The sequence below is a fragment of the Lissotriton vulgaris genome, chromosome 3_2 (genome assembly GCF_964263255.1).
Source record: "Lissotriton vulgaris chromosome 3_2, aLisVul1.2, whole genome shotgun sequence".
In the NCBI taxonomy this organism is placed as follows: Eukaryota; Metazoa; Chordata; class Amphibia; order Caudata; family Salamandridae; genus Lissotriton; species Lissotriton vulgaris.
This window is the reverse complement of record NC_141690.1, coordinates 101494789-101511516: the sequence shown is the minus strand read 5'-3', so window position 1 is coordinate 101511516 and position 16728 is coordinate 101494789. Positions and strand designations below refer to the sequence as shown.

General features: G+C 49.0%; 1 protein-coding gene across 1 annotated transcript in view; it reads left to right on the top strand.

Moving 5' to 3' along the window:
- Positions 1-16728, top strand: part of LOC147725374 (uncharacterized) — a 2508159-nt gene that overhangs the window by 1918924 nt on the left and 572507 nt on the right. The window lies entirely within an intron of this gene.

The window sequence follows — 16728 nt, the reverse complement described above, 5'->3', positions numbered from 1 at the left end:
AAATCCCTTAAAAACCAGAAGACGAGCCGTTTGGCAAAACAGGAACAGTTTGTTTAATCAAACGTTATAGCCGGGAAATCAGTTATAGGCACAGGGTCTGAGAACTGTCTCAATTTACATTCTGCTGTCATCCTTCATAAATACTAATTTTAGCAGGTTGTAAAAGTTTCTGGCCTACCATATATGGTGAGGAATGTTGGTTGCTTCCTTTGGAGTCATAAATTAATTGTTTAATGGTTACCACAGGTGGGTCTCTACCCCACGTGGACACAGGGTCCCTAGTGGACATGAAAACCAGTGGTGCTCCACATTTGCAACAATTACAAAGATTAATAAATGTTTTCACAGAGTTAAAAAATTGGTAAAAATATTCTCTGTATTATCTTTTTTTTTTTAAATGCTTCATATGTGTACACAGCAAAACCACAAAACAATCAAAAAGAACACTCTGCCTAAATGTAATTTAAATAGTGCGGTTAAGTCACTGATATATACGAAAACAGTCCTAAGTTGGGTACCTTTCAAATTGATAGTACAGAGACCACTGGCGTTAGGGATATCATATTGCTTTTACTTTATTCAGTCAATATACTGCAAAAGACATAACGCTCTAAAATGATTCACAACAATGATATACAAAACATCCTAAGCTGCACACATACACACTTTCAGGCAAACAGGCAAACACTGACTCAGAAGAATTCAAACATTCCACCCAATAACAAGACATTAAGCATTAAGATGTTCTAATCACAATCATATGGTACAGAACAAAATATACATTATATGAAAACATTTAGATGATGATGTTAAAGAGCTTACAAAATTGGTTGTTTTTCATTATGTGATACTGATAGAGTCCATAGTCAGATTGATTCTCCAGAAGACAGTTGCGAACAAAGGGAGCACAATGGCCCCAGCGCAGACGCGCATTTCGGTGTCAGACCCAGGTGCGGGTCACACCTTCTTCAGGGTGACAGTTCGTGTGCACTCAAAGGATGTCAGTGGAGCCTATAATGAAAAAATGTACATAAGCATATATATTTTCCTTATAACATAATAAGATAGGGTGAGGCATAATACTCCATCCCTATAGGTTCTCGGGAGTATTGGAAAGGTACCCATCGCTCGCAGTGGGGGTTGAGAGAGAGTAAGTTGGTTTATGTGGAATAAGATCATGTGGTGGTCTGACCAGTCAACGGGGAGTATGTGATTGATAGTGATTTCGTTTCTTTGCGCAATGATGGCATCGAGGATGGCTCCTTTGTAGTGTGTCTCCTCTGTGCAGTACTGGGTTAAATTGTTGTCACAGAGGAGACTGGATAGCGATTGGATTAGCGGGTTGTTGGTCTTATTCCACCGTAGGTTGAGGTCACAGAGAATTAGATTGTTGGTATCGTCGAGTGCACCTTGAGCTATCAGGTCGGATATTTGTTCTCCGAATGCTGAGTTTTTACCTGGAAGATGATAGAGAAGGTGACAAAGTAAGGAGCCATTATCTTTGGTCTTGATGTTGATTGAGAGACATTCAAATGTGTTGTAGTTGAATGACTTTATTTCCGTGATGGCCATGTCGTCTTTATGGATGATAGCTACCCCTCCTCCTCTCTGGCCTTTTCTGTCTTTATTGATGAGGGAGAAGCCCGGGGGAACAAGCATGTCTAGGCATGGTGAGGATAGCTTATTGAGTCAGGTCTCCGTGAGGAAGGCAATGTCGATGTCATGCGAGAGGATGGCCTCTGCTAGTTCCATTGCATGCAAAGAGGCTGACTTGCAGTTGATGAGTAAGCAATTGGTGAAAGGCTCTTTGTTGCTGACGATCTTTTCCTTGGGGCGCCCTAGGTATGGTGGTCAGGACGGGCGGTCTCAGGGGGTTTTGTGTAGGGGAGGTCTTTTCGGATACCTGTGATCACTTGGATTTTGGATTTCTGGGAGTTGGAGGGTGGTGTATAATAGGAAGAGGCTAGAACGGCTGCTTCCATGTCAGACATGGCTGCTTCTGTTCTGTTGGGTCTTGAGGTCAAGGCTATTTGAGGCCAAGGTTTCGAGCCCCTTCTTGGGGGTCTCTGAGGATGAGTTACAGGGGTTTCTGAGGGCCGGGAGGGGCTCTTCTGGTCGTTTGTGTTGACAGTGGGGGAACCCAAGGAGGAGATTGGTGGTATTTGCAAGCTTTACCTAGGTTAGAGAGGATTTCGGTTAGACCCCGGTAGATCGAGTCTATTTGGTTTTCAAGTGACACGAGTCGCTGTGCCATTGAGTCGAGGGAGGGGTTGAAGGCAACTTGGGGATTTCACCTTGTGAGGTATAGGTCGGGTTTAAGCAGTGTTGTCTCTTATTTATTGTGTATGACAGGTTGTCTCTTTTTGAGATCCTAGGAGGGAGGTCTGTGAGGGATCTAGTGAGATTACGGGTCAATGTCGGTGGGGCGCCTTCTTGAGGTTGCAATGAGTGAGACCGGTAGGAGGGTAAGGTTGTGTTATCCTTAGGGAGCTGTGGCGCATGTTTGGTAGGGACATTGTGTTGGGTGAAGACTCGGGGGAGCTGTGCGGTGGGGGAATGTGGTGGTGTGGATTGAGTTTCTTTTTGCTGCTGAGAAACTAGGTGGGGGTAGGGTTGAGGCGGTGCGAGGCAGGGGGGGAGAGCATATCAGAGTTGGGGGAAGAGGGAGTCTAAAGCTTCAGGGTTGGGTGTAGTAGTAGGCGGGAGTTGGATTGAGGAGGGGCGAGGCAGGAGGGGGAGAGTGGTTTAAAGTGAGGGGAAGAGGGAGTCGAAAGTTTCAAGGTTCTCGTTGCTTGCCTGAATGAGGCCCGTGCCGTTAGTGTAGATGGTCACAGATGTGGTCCCTCTTCTAGACGCGCGATTAGGGAGCAGGGATGTTAGTTTGCAGCTGTGTAGTGTGGATGTGGTTTTCGCTATGTGGAGATGCGTTCTGAGCGTGGAGATCCAATCTTCTGGCCTCTCCGTGTGGAAAATAAGGTCCATCTTAATCAGACCTTTGGAGGAGGAGTGGTAGATGTCTGTGAAGAGGGTTTCTCTGTGTTGTTGGATTAGTTTCTGTTTAAAGCTACGTCTCATTTTAGCAGGGAGATGTGGGGGAAAGTTAATAGTGAATGAGTTCAGGCTATGGGGTTTCAGGTGTGTAGGTAGGGATTGGGTGGGGGGGTTGGCGAGTCAGGCGCCATCGTGAAGGGTGTTGTGCGCAGGGGGGGATTAAGTCTCTGAGAGGGAATAAGCGGGAGGAGGGGAGAGGGGTAGAACAGACCAGCCGGGACTGGGTTGAATGTAGGGTTAAAGGTTATTGTCGGTGTCTGAACAGGGCTTGTTATGGAATATAGTTGTGACACAGCAGGTCGGGTGACGGCCAACTATGGCCGGGTAGATGCTCCGAGTAGGTCTTATGTTCTAATTTGATCAGGCTCTTGCCTCATAAATTAGGTTAATAGGGCTTGTCAGACGGTAAGCTGTGGCTTTTAGAGCTGTGAGGGGCAACCATCCTGGGGCCAGGCAGCCTCGGCAGGGGGTGTGGGGCTTTCTGTTAGGTTGTGAGCTCGGGGAAAAAAGGTTCCACTTTCATTGGGGGCCTAAGGGGTTTTTGTCCCCGTAGGTTGTGTGCCCTAAAGGTGTTAGGTGTCAGATCTAGAGGTTAGAGCAGCACAATCAGGGGCCCTTGGCAGGGGGCGCGGGGCTTTCTGCTGGACTGAGAGCTCTGGAGAGCAGTTTCAGCTTTTTTGGGGGCGGAGGGGCTCTTGTCCCTGGGGGTCGTGGGCCATAAAGGTATTAGGCTTTTGGGCAGCATAGTAAGGGATCTGACTCCATCATTGTGGAATCAGGCCGAGACTAGGGGGGGGAGGTAGCGCTTCTATCGGGGTCTGGGCACGATTCAGCGCTGATCTGGGTCAGTTCAGAGCAGCCCCTGGGGGTATGGTACCTCTGGTATTGGGGGGGAACCTTAAAGCTTGTCGGGTTCTAATTCTAGGTGTTGTGGTCGCATGTGGCGGCCATCTTGAGGTCAGTCGGGCTGAGCAGGGTCTCCTCTACTCTAGGGACTGCCGCTTTGAACAGGCAGGACCCCTCCGCTGAGGAGCCCTGGAAGGTAGTGCTGGTGTGTGGCCTCTGATTTGAGGTGAGCCTTCAGGCTCGGAGCGCGTTGAATTTCAGTGATGGGAAGATCTAGATTTCGGAGATAAGGTCACGTGAGGTAGCCATTTTGGGACCAGTCGGATACAATGGAGGCGGTTATTGACGGTGAAAGAACCTTGTTTGCTCCTGCAAGGAGTTGTTACGTGCGGTATCCTTAAAATGTTGAATGATGAATGGCCTCTGAGATTTGGTGAGATAGGGCTTTACTATACTTTAAAGCTTGGTGTTATGGTCGCGTAAGTGGACCTTTTTGGGACCAGACAACTGGAGGCACAAATGCTGTGGCGGGCGCTAGGCTCCTGTTCTAGCGGGCGCCTTCATCTGTGTCGAGTGATTCTTTGCCGCTGATGAGGGAGTGTGGCCTCTGTTTAAGCTGGACAGTGCATTGTTGCACGGCGGGCACTGTTCCTAGATAGAGTGGTCACACTTGGGGGCCATTTTGAGGCCAGTCATCGGCAGGACGGTTATGTCGTGGGGCCGGAACTATGGCCCCTGCTCAAACCTGAGCGAGCGGATGGGCCGAGGTTCCTATATGGGCTATCCATGGTGTGGGATCTCTTGGTTGAGATAGTGGGGGCCTTGGCACTCGGTAGGCTTTAGTCTGTGCTGGGGAGGTCACACGTGGCATTTTGGGGCCAGGCGTCCTACTTTAGTTGCTGCTCCAGGGCAGATTTAGGACGGGAATCCTTCTAGATGTACGACCAGCAGTCCTCACCCAGGCATGGGCATTCACTCGGACTATGGTCTCGTCTGGTGGTTTCTCGTGAGGATCCTGGAGCGTTTGCTGTCGGGCTGCCGGGTATCCTGATCGGGCTGTTGGTCCTTCTGGTGGAACGGTGCAGGAAGAAGAATTATGTCGGGCACTGCAGCCTGTTTCGAGGACGCCTTCTCATCGCCTTCTCATCGGTTTCTTCAAGTCAGAAAGCGGTCACTGCTGAAGTGAACCCGATCCCAGGAGCCAGGTTTCAGTGCTCTCTCCCCGCGGCCTTCTTTGGTGTGAGGGCTTTGAGTTCTCTACGTGAAATAGGGGAGCTCTCCCCTACAGTTACGAGGCAAGTTTTATGCATTTTGCAGTAATTTGGTACGGTCACTAGATGGTGCCCCGACGCTGGTGCTTTACCTCTCCTAACGGAAGTGCCAGCCCCGGCTCTGCAATCCATTCTGCTGCGACTCTCGCTGCTTCCCAGTCCAGTGGGTGTCCTTACAGGCCTGGCTTCACGGTACAGCTGTTGAAGGACTTTGGGCGACTCATAAGCTGCTCGCGCGACTATATGCGTCATGCTCCCGTCCTAATGCTGATAGAGTTACCACTAGCGCCTGGCTGTGGAGCTGTGGGATACATGCAGACGGTGAGCTCTCTGCCACTAACCAGCCACGTTAAAGTGTACCTTATGTCATGTTAATGAGCTTTATATGGTTATGCAAAGTGCCACCTTGGCTTGTGTGCATGCGGGCGTCCGTGGGTGGAGGGGATCATGCAGACCTAGCGCCCCACTTTATGCTGTTTTCAGTTGAGCGGGTGTTGTGTAAAGCAAGCCACGGTCTGTGCAGCCTGTGGAGAGGTAGCGGGCTGCAGCCCTTCTCAAGAAGATCACACGGTTCTTGCCGTTGTTTACTTCCCCAACTGTGTTTTACTTCTCAAAGTCAAAGACACTGGGACAGCTTTCAGCGCTAACGGGCTGCATGTTTTACATGTTCAAAGGGTAACCGGTCTATTGCCGTTTTCAGGAACACCGAACATGATGTACTCTGTTAATTACATTCCATTTTTACGTAACGTAAAATTGCAACATTGTAATGAACGTAGGGTTCTTCTGTTTCCTTGCTGTTTTAGAGGGATGCAAAGAATGACATTTTCTGATGCTCCATATCGCTGTGTTTATAGGCTAACATTTTTCATAAATAGTCGTTTTGCATGGTATATGTAAAAGGAGGAAATCGAGAAAGAGGCATGCACTGTTAAACAAGCAGCTGTGTCTCTGAGTGAGACAGAAGGAAGGGGAAAATAGTGCTTCCCCAGTAATTAAAGGTCATAGTGTAACGCTGCAGGTAAAAAATCCAATCTCAGTGGGCGTGGCTAAAAGGAGACAGGGTGGCAGCAAGGAGGGATTGACACCACTTCGGTGGAATCATTGCACTGCCTTTGGCATCATTCGTGATGCCAAACGACGCTCGCAAATTAAACCTGAAGGCGTGGCTGGGACACGGCTTCTGGAATCGTATTGATTCCAAGAAGCCCTCGTATGACAAGCGCAGCGCATGCGCTGCTTACGTCAGGCCGAGACCTAAAAAAAGGATAACTGCAACAAACAATAAAGAACAATAAAAAAAAACGGGATGAAATTCTGCATTTAGAGCCATAGGATCGGGGGGATCATTGAGGAGGTAAATAAGTCCTGTATATACTTCGGAGTGTGGCAGTTTCAATGCATTGTTATTCAGGTACAGTCTATTGTCTTGCCCGTCTAGTTTTGTTCTGCTCCTCTTTTCCCTTATTGTTCACCTAATGCTTGCTATTTTTCAGCACATTTTCTATCTCTGGGTTGTTTCTTCTGGTTATCACTTTTTGAATAATCCTGAGATATATTCATCTGTCTAGTCACATGGTGTCTTTTTTGGCTAACTATTTATTTTGCTATTTGTCAGAGGTCATAACTGGCACTCTCTATTTGCCTTTTACACTTGTGTTTCTTCATTTCGCACATTATTCTTTCGCTCCTCACTGTGTGGCCCTTCCCCGGTCTAAAAGAGAATTTTACTTATACCTCTGTATCCCAGTCCGCGTGATGGGTACCTTTCCAAAACTCCCGAGAACCAATAGGGATGTAGTATTATGCCACACCCTATCTTATTTTGTTATAAGGAAAATATATATGCTTATGTACATTTTTTCGTTATAGGCTCCATTGACATCCTTTGCATGCACACGAACTGTCGCCCTGAAGAAGCTGTGACCCGCACCTGGGTCTGACACCGAAACACGCATTGGCGCTGGGGCCATTGTGCTCCCTTTGTTCACAGTTGTCTTCTGGAGAATCAATCTGACTATGGACTCTATCAGTATCAGATAATGAAAAACAACCAATTTTGAAAGCTCTTTAACATCATCATCTAAATGTTTACATATGATGTAAATTTTGTTCTGTACCATATGATTGTGTTTGGTACATCTTAATGTCTTGTTATTGGGTGGAATGTTTGAGTTCGTAAGAGTCAGTATTTGCCTGTTTGCTTGAAAGTGTGTATGTGTGCAGCTTAGGATGTTTTGTTTATCATTGTTGTGAATCATTTTAGAGTGTTATGTCTTTTGCAGTATGTTGACTGAATAAATTAAAAGCAATATGATATCCCAAGCCAGTGGTCTCTGTAGTATCAATTTGTAAGGTACCCTACTTAGGACTGTTTTTGTATATATCAGTGACTTACTGCACTATTTAAATTACATTTAGGCAGAGTGTTCTTTTTGATTGTTTTGTGACTGTTCCCCTGCTTTCTCTGCCTCACATCTGCCTCAGGGGCACCCTTTCTTTTTTATTGTTACACAGCAAAACCAGCCAACGCATTTCGTTCATATATAGATGGAATTCTACACAGCACAACTAAAGTGAAGAGTTGTGTTGGATAATCTACTCTTATAACAACAACCTGTTATTTCCATCTATTTCAACCATCGATCCAGATATTAATCTTCCTAAAATGTTCCATCAATGTATTATAGAATTAACAACATCTCCTCCATACCTTAGTCCAATATGTAGGTATATCTTATTTTTCAAATGAATGGAAGAAACAGCCTGGCATTCGGGTCAAGGGAGGTGCTTTTCGGTTTCTTGCTTGGCACCAATTGTAATGCTAGATGATGGGCGGGCTTTCCCTGTTTCTTCCATTTTTTTGAAAAATAAGACGTACATGGATATGTTCAAGGGGTTTTCAAGGGGCCAGCTCTTTTGTTATTGCCATCTATTCAAGCCTGTCTTACAGCTGCAACAGTTTTTAGTGCCTTCACAACCTTTGAGAAGTCCGAAGGAAGAAGTCAGCAACAGCAGCAATTTTCAGCACCGTCAGCCCTTGCCTTTGCTACAAAGTAGTTTTCGCTTGTTATGGTGCAAGCACTTGTGTTCTGCGGGGGGAGCAGCACTCATGCCTTGTAGAGAAATGGTGTGTCATAACTTTAGACCAGTGGGTGCCCTAGAATGCAGAGAATGGTTATGCTCTCTTGTGCCAAGAAACTGTTGCTTCCATCCTGCCTACTTTGTTGGCAGTTTATGCTAACCACGCCAATAGAGGTGTTAGTCAATGAAGCCATCAATCTGGTCTCCAAAGTGGAGAAATGCATTGGGTTCTACACATGCTACTTTTTGGTTTCCATAATTGATGGCCTAAGGACCATTCTGAATCTCAAAGTGGAAAGTTTCTTCCTCTGCAAGGAAAAAATCCACTCGCTAACTCAGGTACAGCTAGCCCTAGAATTCTAGGACTGGATGATGTCCCTTCACTTGAAGGATACGTGCGTTCATGTACCAGCCCTACTATCTCACATGAAACATCTGGGACTTGTGGTGGGCTCAAGCCACTATCAGTTTACAATTCTTCCTTTCCATCACACATCATCTCCTTGTGTCTTCACAAAGGTCTTTGTGGCGCCTCGGGGTCGCCCTGTTCGATGACCGTAGGTGTGGGCGGGGGCGTGGGTGTGGGCGGGGTTACAATCCCCTCAAAGAGACTAACAGACACTGGTAATCTGGGTAACGCCGGCTTTATTGACTTGAAAGTGCGTTTTCGGTGTATGGTTTTTCGATAGTACGGAAGGGCTGTCTCTGCCTCTTCCGTGAGTCTTTGTAGGCGTTTCTCCGACGCTGTTTTCCTTTCGTCCCGGTGTCTTCTGGGACTGGGGGTCCGATCCTTCTCCTCCACGGTGTCTCGCCGTCTCGTCCGTGTAGGAAGAAAAGATAACAGCGTTTTAGGCTACTGGTCAGACCGATAGCACAGGGGAAAAGGAGTGAGGATTCACACGTGCACAACTCTCCGTCTCGGCTCTAGGGTGCTGGGTAGTGAGGGAGGGGGTAGTGCTTAGGGTGTGAGTGTGATATCTCTATGGGGGTTTCGCCCACTTAAAGCCCGCCCAGCCCGCAAGCCGTGACCGTACCTCTGGTAGCCACACTTCCCTCGATGAAGTGTGGCTGGGCGAAGAGCCTTCCTGTTGGCCTCCTGGCTTTCCCGGTCGTTCTCTCTCCGCCGCTCTCGTCTCGGTCTCCTGTCTCAGATGGTCTCTCGTCACCTCTCCCGTCTCCTGCCTCCGATGGTCTCTCGTCTCCTCTCCTGTCTCCGTCTCCTGCCTCCGATGGTCTCTCGTCTCCTCTCCTGTCTCCGTCTCCTGCCTCCGATGTTCTCTCGTCTCCTCTCCTGTCTCCGTCTCCCGCCTCCGATGTTCCTCTCCTCCTGCTCTCCTCAGCTCCCGCCTCTCCGTCTCCGTTCTCGATCTCCGCTCGTCCTCTCCTCCACTTCGCTCGCCGTTGCTCTCTCCTCCGTCTACTCCGAGTGTATAACACCCCTGTGAGTGTTCCTGGTCGGCATTTACCTGAGCCGAGGGGGCGTGTCCGGTGACGATATTGTTGTCTAGCTCCGCCCAATTAAAGAAACAGGGTCCTCCTATAACGTCTGTATCCGTGTCTTCCTGTTCGTCAGCTCCTCTCCAGGCCCCTGTATGCTGGTCAAAGAGAGGTGAGACAGGTAAGCCAGGCGGACCCGAGTCCTCCCCGTCACAGTCTTGTTGGCGATTCTGCTGATCTTCATCAGTCAATAAAATTCTTCTACATCGATGACTGGCTGTTGAAGTCGGGCTCATTCTAGTTAATGTCGGACCACCTTAGAGTATGATCTTCTCTAAAATCCTATCTTCAGTCTACTTGGCACCTGTTGTTCACTGGAGAAGGTCTGGTTACGATTGCGCTCAAAGGTTCCTCACCTGTGCTTCAAGTCTTGGTGTTGCATCTTCCAGCACTGACAGCCGTCTGTCTACTTGGAAATATAGCACTCTTTATTCTCCTCATGCCACATGTGAGGCTACATATGCATTTACTCCAGTGGTGCTGCCATTTTCAGTGGATTCAACACGCGGGAAGAACCTTATGGTTTCAACAGTTTGCAGTGTTAAATGGCTCTGAGCCACCTGACCAGGGATAGGCACTTCTGCCCTCTGCCAGTTGATTTGACAGTCATCAAAGATGTTTAATCTTTTGGTTCAGTCACTTGGATGAGTCCCCTGTAGCTTAGAGGTGCTTTATGAATTCGCTTGAGTTAAACAGCGTTAAGCTCTTAAGGTTTTTCTACCTTCTGAGGTGGGAAAGGTGGATCCCTTCTTCTCCAAAAACACAACTGCACTGTGCCAATCTACCAAGCAGGGAAAGGGGGGATTGTACCTTCTTTGCCTGGAAGCTCTAAAGGTATGGCACTGGATCACAAGCAGCTGGTTTATGTTGTTTGGTGCAATCTGGTTAGCTCTCAATGTTCAAGCAAACAAACTGAGCAAGCAATATCTTTTTGATCAGAAGTGCCATTTTTGCATGAAGAAGGTTTACTTGATCTCTGCCTAGAAGGGCATGCCTTAGGTGGACCTGTTTACAACATAAATCAAACCCTGATGAGGTACGAGGGGGAACAGCATCCGTTGGATGTTTTTCTGTTTGGCTTCCATAGTAACCACGGAATTGAAACTGCCTTGATAGCTGTAACGGACATCATCAGATGTCTAGTCGATGAAGGGCAAGCTGTGGCACTGATCAAATTGGATCTCTGCGCGGCTTTCAACACTATCTCTCCTTCCCTGCTGACGGAGCGATTGCTGAAACTAGTTATCAAAGATGGAGTCCTGAACCTGCTGCCCTTCTTTTTGTCAAGTAGATTGCAGAGGGTCATTCTGAATCAGTTCTTCTCTGAACCTTTCTCTCTGCCTTGTGAGGTTCCTCAGGGCTGCTCTTTGAGCCCTACATTATTTAATGGGTATGTTTTCCCACTAGACAAGCTCATTTGTTCCTTTGGATTAAAGGCTGTGTCATATTCAGACGACACTCAGATAATAGTGTCCTTCTCCAAGGATCATGAGGATTTTGCAGCCAATTGTATTCATTGTATGACAGCTGTAGCTGCATGAATGGGAAAAAACTACCTGAGACTAAACGTAGATCAGACGGAGGTTGTGCTCTTTGATTGTCAGTCTGCGGCTTGGAATAGCACTTGGTGGCCTGATATGTTAGGCACTTTACAGAGGCCAGAAGAAACAGTGAAAAATCTGGGAATCATCTTGAATGATGAGTTGTCACTGAACAGTCAGGTCAATCGCACAGTGGCAACCTGCTTTTGGACGATCAAAATATTGGGAAAAATCTTTCCAGTTATGGCCCGTCTCATTCATAAACAGGTTGTGCTTACTCTGGTTACCGCAAGGATAGGCCACTTCAATACCTTGAGGCCAACAAGATGACCATTGCAAAGCTACAACTGGTGCAGAATGCAGCAGCTAGACTTAACCTGGACATACCTAAGAGCAGTCGACATCTAATGGTCTACGTGACTATTTGCTTTCAGCAAATAAATGCATTGTCTTTAAGGCACTCTGCATTGTTCATAAATCTCTTTACTCCGCAATCCCAGTGTGAATTTAAGCTTTTTCCAATAGTGAGTACCAGCTAGAAACCTCTGCTCTGCAGGGCACAATCAGGTAATTGTTCCCAGGGTCCGTATGAAGAAATAGGGAGGCGGATCCTTCTTGGTTGCGGCGGCAAGGCTCTAGAACAGACTGCCCCTATATCTGCCTTGTCGCCCGCACGCATTAGATCTCTACTTTCTTTCCTCTGGCTCCATGGTCTGAGCTGCACTGTAACATTCTTCTCGCTCTATGGTTAGGAGGTTAGCACTCTGGTTTTTCATTGGAACTCGACTTTCCTTTCTCAAGCTCTATGGTCTAGGGTCATTGCCATCCTCGTCCGTCTTCCTTGTCAAAGTCACTAAGGAGCACTCCGTGTTCGAGACACAGCATTTACCCATAAATGAAAAAGGTCCTCACCCAATATGGCTGCCTGATAGGAAGTACCTGTTACCTGGCCTATAAGGGTGGGACGAACACAGGAAACATCCTGTTTTTTTCTCTGTGTTCCTGCAGAACGCCCATCTACAGTGTCCGAGTCTGTTCGTTTGTTCGGTCTCAGTGATGTATCTTTATTTTCTTTTTTACGGGGTCTGCTCTGGCGTTCCTGTTTGTGTTATAGCCACCGCTCCCCTCCTCCTTGTAACTTTCTCTTGAGTTTTGGAATATGAAGTTAATGTTACTTTATAATAAATAATAATAATAATAATAAAACATTTATAAAGCGCCTGGCTGCACGAAACTGTGTCCCCCCGCGCTAACTGCTTACAAATCAGTCGAGAGGAGTAGAGACATAAGGGAGGTGCTATCATAAAATTATTTCGGGAATGAGTGAGTTTTCAGTTTTGCCCTGAATAGTGTTTCGGAAGGTTCCATCCGTAATTTGAGTGGGAGGGCATTCCAATATTTAACCGCCAAAAAGCGGAAGGATTTACCTCCCATTTTAGCTCTGGTAATGCGGGGTAGTTTGAATTGCATCATGCCTGATGATCTTAAGTCTCTAATCGGGCAGTGGATGGTCAGGAGACTTCTGAGGTAGATGGGGCCTTTATTGTGGGCTATTCGGTGGGCATAGCAGAGGCTTTTAAATCTGATTCTCTCCTTAACAGGGAGCCAATGCAGCTTGGCTAGGGCTGCTTTGGTGGAAGTTTTTCTTGGAAGACCTAGTACCAGTCGAGCAGCTGCATTTTGTATGCATTGAAGCTGGTGGAGGCCTTTCTGGTTAAGGCCTATCAGGAGTGCATTTCCATAATCTAAATGTGGTGTTATTAGAGCATGGACTATTGTTTTTCTGGCTCCGATGGGAATAAGGTCAATGATTTTCCGAAGGACTTTTAGTACGCCGAAACATTTTCCTGTTATTTTGCTAACTTGGGATTTGCCTGAAAGGTCAGAATCTAGCATGACCCCAAGGTTTCTTACCGTTTCTACCGGACTGGGTAGATCACCCAGTACGGTGGGCCACCATGCATAAGACCATATGGAGGTTTCTTTCCCTACCACCAGCACCTCAGTCTTGTCTCCATTTAAGCGGAGGCAATTGTTGTCCATCCAAGTGGCTACTGCCGCCATACAGCTTGAGAAGTTGGTGGCATATTCCTTGCTGTCCGGTGTAAGTTTGAACATTAATTGAGTGTCGTCAGCGTAGCTGACAATGCCCACCCCAAAATTCTCTACAACGTGTGCCAGGGGTTCCATATAGATGTTGAATAAAGTAGGGCTCAGGCTGGAGCCCTGTGGAACCCCATGGCTCACGCTGCGAGGAGATGATCTGAAGGGTGGGCAGTGTAGCTGGAACGATCTTTTGGTAAGGAAGGATTCAAGCCATGCAAGTGCCGGGCCCTTCACTCCTATGTCCGAGAGACTTTCTTATTTTGTTGTTTGGAGGGGGCGGCGGTTTTGTTTGGCGCTGCTCCCGCGCTGAGCGATGGGGGCGGCTGCCTTCCACTTTGCCCGGATTTTTTTTGCATTTGCACCGCCTCCCGACGCTGTACGTCTGGCTTGCGGCGGTGCTGGGTTTGTGGCATTCCTGTCTACGCTACCTGCGCTTGAGCGGTCAGGTGCGTTTTTGTTTTCCTCCTCTTGGATGTGGCGCTCCTGCTGCTCCTATGCGGGTAGCTTGCAAGTACCAGGGAGTGGATGCGAGGATTGTGCCTTGCAGGGAGCGTTCAATCCTACGCCCGGTCCTCTGGGATGTTGTGACCGGTTGCTGTGTGTTTTACTGTGCGTCTCCCGCACTGCACTGTTGCTGTTTGGTGTGCTCTTGCGAGTATCCGTTGATCTAGGGTCTCGGCTACGCCTTCTTATGTGCTGGGAAACCCGCTTCATGCATCCCGGTGATGTGTTGCGCTTCCGTCTAATGCCGCTGCCTGAGGCACTATTTAGTACTGTTGTTTGTGGTGAGCAGGCTTGCCCTTCCACATGCCCTCCTCTTTCGCTGCCTCTGTCCTGCCTCACGCATGGTGTTCGTGGGGTACTGGCGGCACCTGCGAGGGTTCTGTTCCCTCTTCAGACCCGGAACCCTGCACGCACAGGTGCTGGCGTCGGTCTCAGTGGCATTCTGGACTGGCCCTTTCTGCTTGTCGCCTGCCTTTTTCCCGTTGTGGAGTTTCTCGCAGGGCTAGGGTTCGCTTCCTTCCAGTGGGGGGTGTGGATTCAGTCTAATGTCCTCCCCCTGGTAAACCAGGTTCGGTTCTCGGCGGCGGCATCGCTATCCGGTGATTCTGGGCGGGTCGCTTTCACTGCCCGTGACTTTGTGTCCTATCTCGATTGTTACGTACGTTATGCCTGCTGGTCCCTTCGTACAGCGCGTATTCCCTGGATGGGGTGTCTTTCCCCTCCTTGTTCGCTGTTTTTCATGTGGTTGTGTCATACGGTTACATTTCGGTTTGTCCCGTAGTTTCTTATGTTCAGGCAGTGCTCACGTCGCACTTTTCATGGCAGGCTTCACCTTGTTGTGTCTCGGTAGCCTTGTGGTTATGGTCTGACTCTTCCCCTTGGTTTTGTGTTCGCTCCCTGGTGCTTCAGTGTTGGTGGCTTCCTTACTGCATGTCCCTTTGGTCCTGAGTTTTTGGTCCACGGATTCGGTTTGCCTCTCTCTCTGTTTGGGGCTGGGTCTGGTGGCACTGTGGCCTCTTGCCTCCTCTGTGGGGACCTGTGTTCGGCGTCATGGCCACAGGTTCTGATCCCGGCTGGTCCACTCTCCCTTTCATCCGTCTGTGGTCGGTGTGATGAGCTCCATTGAGTGGGGTCACACTATATGCCTGTTTTATTCTGCGCCTTTTGTCCCTTGGGTGATTTGTGCGCTTTTCGTTACACATGTTCTGTTGGACAGGCCCTTGGCTCCGTGGAGTTCTTGCTCGTTGATGTCACAGGCTCAAGTGGGCGTGCCTTTGGTCTTCCGTCTTGTACGGCCTCCAGACCCTTTCGGGGGTGGTGTTGTAGCCGTGGCGCACCTTCTCTTCCAACTTCTGCCTTCTGGAGCTACCCTTCCCGATGCCTCTGCCACTTCCTGCCTCTCTCACAGTGGGTGGCCGGATTGGTTCTTATGCCTTCTCCAGCTCCTGGGACCTTCGCCTGGTGGTAGTTGGTTCCCGGGTTGGTGTTGGGTCAGGTTGCTGCACTCTGTTTTTCAGGGTTTCGGCCCCATCAGGGGTCTCTGCCCCATCAGGGGTCTCTGCCCTTTCTTGGGTCTTTTGGCCGTGATCTTCTATTTGCTTCTGGGCAAGTTGGTGTGTTGCTGTGGCTCCTGCCTCTTGTTTCCTCTGGGGCCCTTCTGGCTCCTTGGCCCTTTGGTGCCTACTGCCGTACGACCTTTGAACTCAGGCTCGTCTGTTCTCGGACTTCCTCTCTTTCGGAGGTGTTGCTGTTCTTGCCCTGGGTGCTGCATGGTTGGCCTGTTTTGTTCTTGGTTCTGATTCCAGAGGGCCCGCTCCGCCTTTCGTCCTACTCAGGTCAATGTTGGTGTGCCATTGTGTTCTATGTTTGTTGTCTTTCTGCGCCTCGTTGCCTATGGGTGATTGTGCGCTTTACTGTTGGGGGTGTGGGCCGACTTACACTGCCACAGCTCCTCCTTTTTGTATTCTCCCCTTTGGGTTGCCGTCTGACCCTCGGGTGTTTCCTTCGGCCATGGCTCCCCTGGGGGGTCTAATGCTTGCGCCTGGGGTGCTTGGTTCTCCCAGGGGTTTTCACTCGTGGATTGTTCTTGTGCCTCTGGTGGCATCGGCTCTCGCTGGTAGCCGGTTCGGGTCGGCTGGTGCTTCTTCCTCATCTGCCTTTTGTCCTGGTGGTTGTAGCATTGATGTGGCTCAGCCGTCTGCACCCTTCTCCTGTGAACTGTCAGGATGGCCGAGTGGTCTAAGGCGCCTGACTCTAGAGAACTAGGACTTCAGCACAGCTGTGCCTTCTGGTCTCCTCATGGAGGCGTGGGTTCAGTTCCCACTTCTGACAGGACTTCAGGTCTTTCGGCTCAGGGTCCTTGGTTCCCCGCTTTTCGCTGGGAGTCCTCGTCTTGGGTGGTGCTGGTGGTGGTGCTGGCTGCTGTATTTGCTGCTCCTGTGCACTTTGACTTTCTCCTGACGATGTGTGGTGGCAGGTCTGGCCAGTCTTCATATGACCCGTGCCTCCTTCGCCTTTGGGGTGGCGCTCGCTCTCCTCTTTTGTTTCAGCACGATTGGGTCGTGTGCAGGTTCGACTGGTCCTGGCAGGGTGTTTCAGGTGGCCCTGGTTGGTTCTCTTGCATCCCTTCAGTTTGCTCTTTTGCCATGGTTTCCACCCTTCTTTCTTGCATGGGGTGTTGGTGCTTGGTGGGGGGGCGTGGCTAGCCAGCCAGCATGGCGGACATGTCCGTGTAGAGCTCCGTTCCTAGACCCCTAATTATCCTCTCATTTACCCTGCAAGAGGTGCCCCCCGAGTTTGTGCTGTGAGGAGCCGGTGTGGGGCCGCAG